The sequence below is a fragment of the Triticum urartu genome, unplaced genomic scaffold (assembly GCF_003073215.2).
Source record: "Triticum urartu cultivar G1812 unplaced genomic scaffold, Tu2.1 TuUngrouped_contig_4142, whole genome shotgun sequence".
Lineage (NCBI taxonomy): Eukaryota > Viridiplantae > Streptophyta > Magnoliopsida > Poales > Poaceae > Triticum > Triticum urartu.
In genome coordinates, this window is record NW_024114707.1 from 4,502 (window position 1) to 10,635 (window position 6,134).

At 48.8% G+C, this 6,134-nt stretch overlaps 1 pseudogene; it reads left to right on the top strand.

Annotated features, from left to right (window-relative positions):
• Positions 1-2,041: 2,041 nt before the first annotated feature.
• LOC125527504 lies at positions 2,042-4,208 on the top strand (annotated as a pseudogene).
• Positions 4,209-6,134: the final 1,926 nt, after the last annotated feature.

Consider the following 6,134-nt stretch of genomic DNA (forward strand, 5'->3'; position numbering starts at 1 on the left):
AGGAGAATGACATACTGAAAGAATAGTGGGAAATATACCATACCCAGCATCCTTCATGTCAGTTTCTCCAATGACAACATTAGCGGTCTTGCCTCCTTTCCCAGGATAACGCTTGTCATAGCGATTAGGCCAACTAGGAGCCCAATGATCAGGATCCCCACACACATGACAAGCACCTTTCTTCTTGCCATTCTTCTTCTTGAGGTTCGTGTGTTGCACAACCTTGTTCTTCCCATCAAACTTTACTTTACCATCAAACTTGCCCTTGTTCTTGAACTTGTGGGGCTGAAAGTTCTGCTTCTATACCACATTGGCACTAGATCCTCCCTCAATACCTCGAGCACGTGTGTCCTTTGCTCTCGCCTTTTCTTCCACATCAAGAGTGCCAATGAGATCCGGAACAGAAAACTCCTGCCTCTTATGCTTCAGTAAGGTAGCAAAGTTCCTCCATGAAGGAGGAAGCTTAGTGATGATACCTCCGGAAACAAACTTGTCCGGTAGCACACAACTGAAGTGCTCAAGTTCTCTAGCAAATGACTGTATCTCATGAGCTTGCTCAACCACAAAGCGCTCTTCAGTCATCCTGTAATCATAGAATTGCTCCATGATGTACAGCTCAGTGCCAGCATTCGAGACCCCAAACTTGGCCTCGAGTGCATCCCACATATCTTTTTCATTATCAATTGACGCATAAGCATCAACTATGTTCTCACCAAGAACACTCAAGAGAGCAGTCTTAAACAGAGTATCCATTTTCTGAAAGGCTTGTGCCTGTTGAGCATCAAGCTCCCCTTCAGGTTTGCCAAGAGTGGCGTCATAGCAACTCATGGTTTGAAACCATAAGACTGCTCTCACGCGCCACCTCTTATAGTGGATACCCTCAAACATAGGAGGTCTCATGAAAGCAGCAAAACCACTTGGTGTAAATTGCCTGTAATAAGGTTTTTGGATTGTTGGAAATATGAACAATTTACCAAATGATTTTATTAACAGAAATACTAGATAAAGCATGACTAATATAATAGAGAGAAAACAAGTCATGCTTTTTGACAGAGAGAAGGTAAATAGCTTCTGCATATATGAACAGTAGCCTAGCATATCTATAGCAGACAGTAGAACTAGTTGCATACATGAAGTAGAACCTAACATATCTAGAGCAAGTACTAGTACGAGAAACTGTGGCAGGACATCTAACAGAAAGAAGAACACGTACGGGACAACAGCAGAATTAGCACTGGACTTGGGGTCGGTGTCCTCGCCAGCCATGTCGTCGAGGAGGTTGTCGACGTCGGGGAAGAAGTCGTCGGAGTCCGGGGCGTCCGTGACGAATGAGTCAGTCAGTAGTCGCGCAGAGCGCTCCCCAAAAACCTTAACACCCTTCTCCAGACAGCAGCAGCTCGGAGATGGAACCGATGGCGAGAGGAATGAGAAGTTCTGGTGCTCATTCCCGCGACCCGCGGCGCGTCGTGACGAGGCGTGGCGAGGCGGGCGGCGGAGGAGGAGCGCGCGTGGATATCCCTCTTGTTCTCATGCTCGTACAAGTGGGGAAAGAACCTCCCTTATAAGGAGGTTCAACTCCCACTAAACTAGCAATGTGAGACTAAACTTTAGTAGTATTCCTTGCCTTGTACAAATGGGCTAAGTGGGCCGCTAGGATTTATTAGGAATTTCTGAAATAGTTGTTGGGCTGCCCAAAATAGACTAAATTCCAGCAAGATATAGCCGCATCGTGGGCGTTACAGGCGTCGAGGTCGAGGTCGATAGCGTCCTTTATGGCTGGTTGGGGGGCGGGGGCGTGTGGAAGCGGGTGCGTTTTTGAGGAAAATGGGGGAAATGGTGCTGGCTGCCACCGACCGGCGGGCCCGGGGAGAGGAGTAGGCGCGCGCGCGTTCATCTCATGTCCGCGCCGACGCAAATCCGGCTCAAAATTGAACCTGGAATGGGTCGCCCGCGGACGAAAAACGGACGCGCGTCTGTTTGGGTTAGCGCGTTGGACCGCCACTTTTGTCCGCTCCGACCCAAACGGATGCGGGCGGACGAAATGGATCGCCTCATTGGAGTTGCTCTAACCTGGCGTCCAGGCTTCTTGCATGGTCACCTGCCAGCGATCCCGGTCAACATCGGCGACTTCGGCGTTCCCAAGTTCAAACTTGATTTCACGGGCAAAATCGCCGAGATCCTCAAACAGCTGGGCCTCGTTCTGCCGTTCAGCATGGGTTCTGACCTGTTGGACATGGTGGAGGACGACGGCACCGGCTTGCCTTTGGTGGTTCGTGACGTTATCCATAAGGCTGTTATCGAGGTCAACAAGGAAGGGACGGAAGCCGCGGCTCTCACCATGATGATTGCGGCTCCTGGAGCTGCTCCCATGGCAATGCTGGAGCCGAGGGTGGATTTCGTCGCTGGCCATCCTTTCGCGTATTTCATAGTCGAGGAGGCGTCCGGCGCGATCATGTTTGCAGGGCATGTCGTCGACTCTAGCAATGGCAGCGGCCCCGTGCGGATTGGGAAACGAAAACATGAGGGTGCACTTAACGAGGAGCGGCTACCTGCTAGAAGATTCGAGTTGTTGCCGGTGACGAGAAACCCGCCGGCGCAGTTCGACACAATAGGCCTGACTGGCTCCAGTGGCCTGGCAATGCTCGCTGCCAGGCTCACGAGGCCCGTCGCCGAGGGGAGCACGGATGGCAATCTAGTCTTCTCGCCGCTGTCCATCTACGCCGCTCTCGCACTCCTGGCCGCCGGCGCCCGGGACGCCACACTGGACGAGATACTCCGCGTCCTCGGAGCGAGGACGCGCGGCGAGCTCGAGAACTTCGTGTCGCGCTTGGCAGCCGACACGCTCCAGGATGGCGTTCGCGTGCGGTGTGTGGAGCGACCTAATGCGGCCATTGAAGCCGGCCTTCCGTGAGGCTGTGGTGGGCACGTACAAGGCAGATGCTAGCACCGTCGACTTCCACGGCGCGCCGGAGGAAGCGCGCGGCCAGATCAACGCGTGGGCGGCTCAGGCGACGAGGAACCTTATCGACTCGGTCCTCCCAGAGGGGTCGATACACCGAAGGACCCAGGTCGTGCTCGGCAACGCAATGTACTTCAAGGGCATGTGGGAGGACCAGCCGTTTGACATGAGAGATGAGACACACCACGCACAAGCCCTTCCACCGGCTGGACCGCGGCCAGGTTGACGTACCCTTCATGCAGAGCCGGGAGTCGCAGTTCGTTGCCGTGCACCACGGGTTGAAGGTGCTCAAACTCCGGTACAGGATGGGGGCGCCAGATCACGAGGGCACCACAAAACATCCTCCTCCATTGGGCCGTCCTGATTCTGATCCCTACAACTACAATGGTGCTCCTCGCCAAAAAAAAAACTACAATGGTGTTGGTGCTGCTCCGTACATCCATCCCGGCCCTAGTGCTGCATACAACCGTGGGGGTGGGGGTCCGTCTCCAAATTATTTTCCCGTCAGACCTCACCCATACTCCCACCTCCGTTCGGCAACTCCTTCTCTCTCCACACCTATCCGAGGCCATATCCTCCTTATGGTGCACTTGGCCCCGTTGGCTACCCTCCTAACCCCTACTTCCCCCGCCATGATGCATTTGGCAACAGCTACTACGCGCCTAATACATGGGCAGGACATGCTTATCCATCCCCATCCCAGTGTGCAGCTGTTCCGTGGGTGCGCTCCGGCTCTGACTATACCGGGCCAACACAATTCTCCATGTGCATCTTCCTCCCGGATGCCTACGACGGCCTATGGTGGCTGCTAGACATGATGGCATCCCGGCCTGGGTTCCTGCACGACCACCTGCCGATGCAGCGAATCGCCCTCCGCGAGCTCCGGATGCCAAAGTTCAAACTGTCTTTCCATAGCAGTGTGGCCGCCGTCCTCAAGAAGTTGGGGCTCCAGCTGCCGTTCAGTGAGCACGGCGACCTATCTGACATGGTAGAGGAAGACCGCTATGGCTTGCCGATAGTGGTGGGGGATGTCATCCACAAGGCTATCGTCGAGGTAAACGAGCAAGGGACTGAAGCTGCGACGGTCGCCACCGACTGCGGCTATGGAGGATGCAGCTGATTGCCGCCGCCATCTCCACAAGTGGGTTTCATCGTCAACCATCCATTTGCCTACAACATAATGGAGGAGGTGACACTAGTAAAAAAAGGGTCATTAGTCCCGGTTCATAAGGGCCTTGCCGCTGGCTAGAGCTCCACCTTTAGTCCCGGTTGGTAACATTAACCGGGACTAAAGGTAATTTTTTTAATTTTTTTGTCGATTTTCAAATTTCTGAATTATTTTATAATTTAATCTCTAATCACCCACCCCTCATCACTGCTCAATTTAACCTCTAATCTGTAATCACCCCTCATCATTCCAAATCATCTAATTTCCCGACCGGTCACCCATCCCTCTCACTACTCCAGCCCGGGCACGCTTAACTTTCGGGTTCTATTCTTCTTCGTTTCCAAGTCTGCACTTGTTGTTTTCCTAACAATAGTAAGATGTAAATCCTATTAACCCTTGGGACTTTAGCTTGAGCATGAAGTCACACATTTCACTGTTTGAGTTTGAAACTATTATTTTACAAAACAATAATTATTTAGTAACACTAATATTTCTTGAATAAATAGTTTGACCATAGTTTGATCACAGTTTGACCAGATTTGACCAAAATTCAAAAAAACCGAAATAATTATTTAGTAACACTAATATTTCTTGAATAAGTAGTTTGACCATAGTTTGACCATTGTTAGACCATAATTTGACTAGATTTGACAAAAATTCAAAAAAACTAAAATGATTATTTAGTAACACTAATATTCTTGAATAATTATTTAATAACACTAATACTTCTTGAATAAAGAGTTTGACCATAGTTTGACCAGATTTAACGAAAATACAAAAAAAACTGAAATTTGAGCATAACTTTTTATCCTTGTAGAATTTGAGGATTCTAAAAATTTGCAAACAGGCCGTAGGCAAAGGGCATCACACCCTTTAGTCTCGGTTCGTGTCTCAAACCGGGACTAAAGGGCTCAGGTGAACCGGGACTAATGCCTTAGCCGCACGAACCGGGACCAATCACTAGTGCAGAACCAGGCAATAGCACCGGTTCGTAAGGCCCTTTAGTGCCGGTTTAGGAACCGACACTAGAGTTTCGGCACTAAAGGCCCCCCCCCTTTAGTACCGGTTCAGCACGAACCGGTGCTAAAGGGAAACCACATGGCACGAGCCAGCTCCGGGGGCCGGGAGCCCTTTAGTACCGGTTGGTAACACCAACCGGTACTAAATGGTTGTGGGTTTTTGTTTTATTTTGTATTTTTCAATTAAATTTGTGTTATCAATTTAATTTAGGATTGTTTTACGTTATAATGAGTTGTAGTCGTCATCATCATCATCATCATCGCATATTAATAAATAAATAAACTCTAGCTAGCTAAAAATCATCATAGTCGTCTAATTACCACTATTTAATCATCATAGTCATTACCGCTAGCTATCTAATCATCATCAACGCTGGCTAGCTTAAAGAGGAAACATTCACTTTGTAACAGAAGCAAAGATATCATCAAGTTCAACATAATCATCACCAACATCGAGGTTCAGGACACGGACATGAGACAAGTACTAATTAAGAGCATGAACTAGTAGCTACTGATCCTGCTGCTCCCTCTCAGGTAGAATAGCATAGAACATGTATAGCTCTCCTGATTCATCATACTAGAGCATGCAGATGAATCTGTCTCCTAGTACTTCTCTGCGATCGTTAACAATTTTGCTCCAATCTTTCACTATTAAGCATTCTTCGCTTTCAGAAATCCTGAATGCACTCATGTGCAATGTAGGAAATCTTGGTCGTAAGCTAACCATTGACATGCGACCTTTTGTCTCGATCCACTGAGGCACAACTGTCATCGGAAGTCTCTGTTGAAGAACATCGTATATTAATTAATATACTAAGCAATGAAAGTTTAGCTTCAAAAATAATGTATGCAAAAGATGCACTAATTAAGGACAAATATTTAAAATCTTACCATCTTTCGATTATAGATGTGACCATAGTTCAATACGATCACCATTGGTCGCACGTTTTGAGTATTAACATTTCTAAGTTCAGGAAAAAATTTTGTC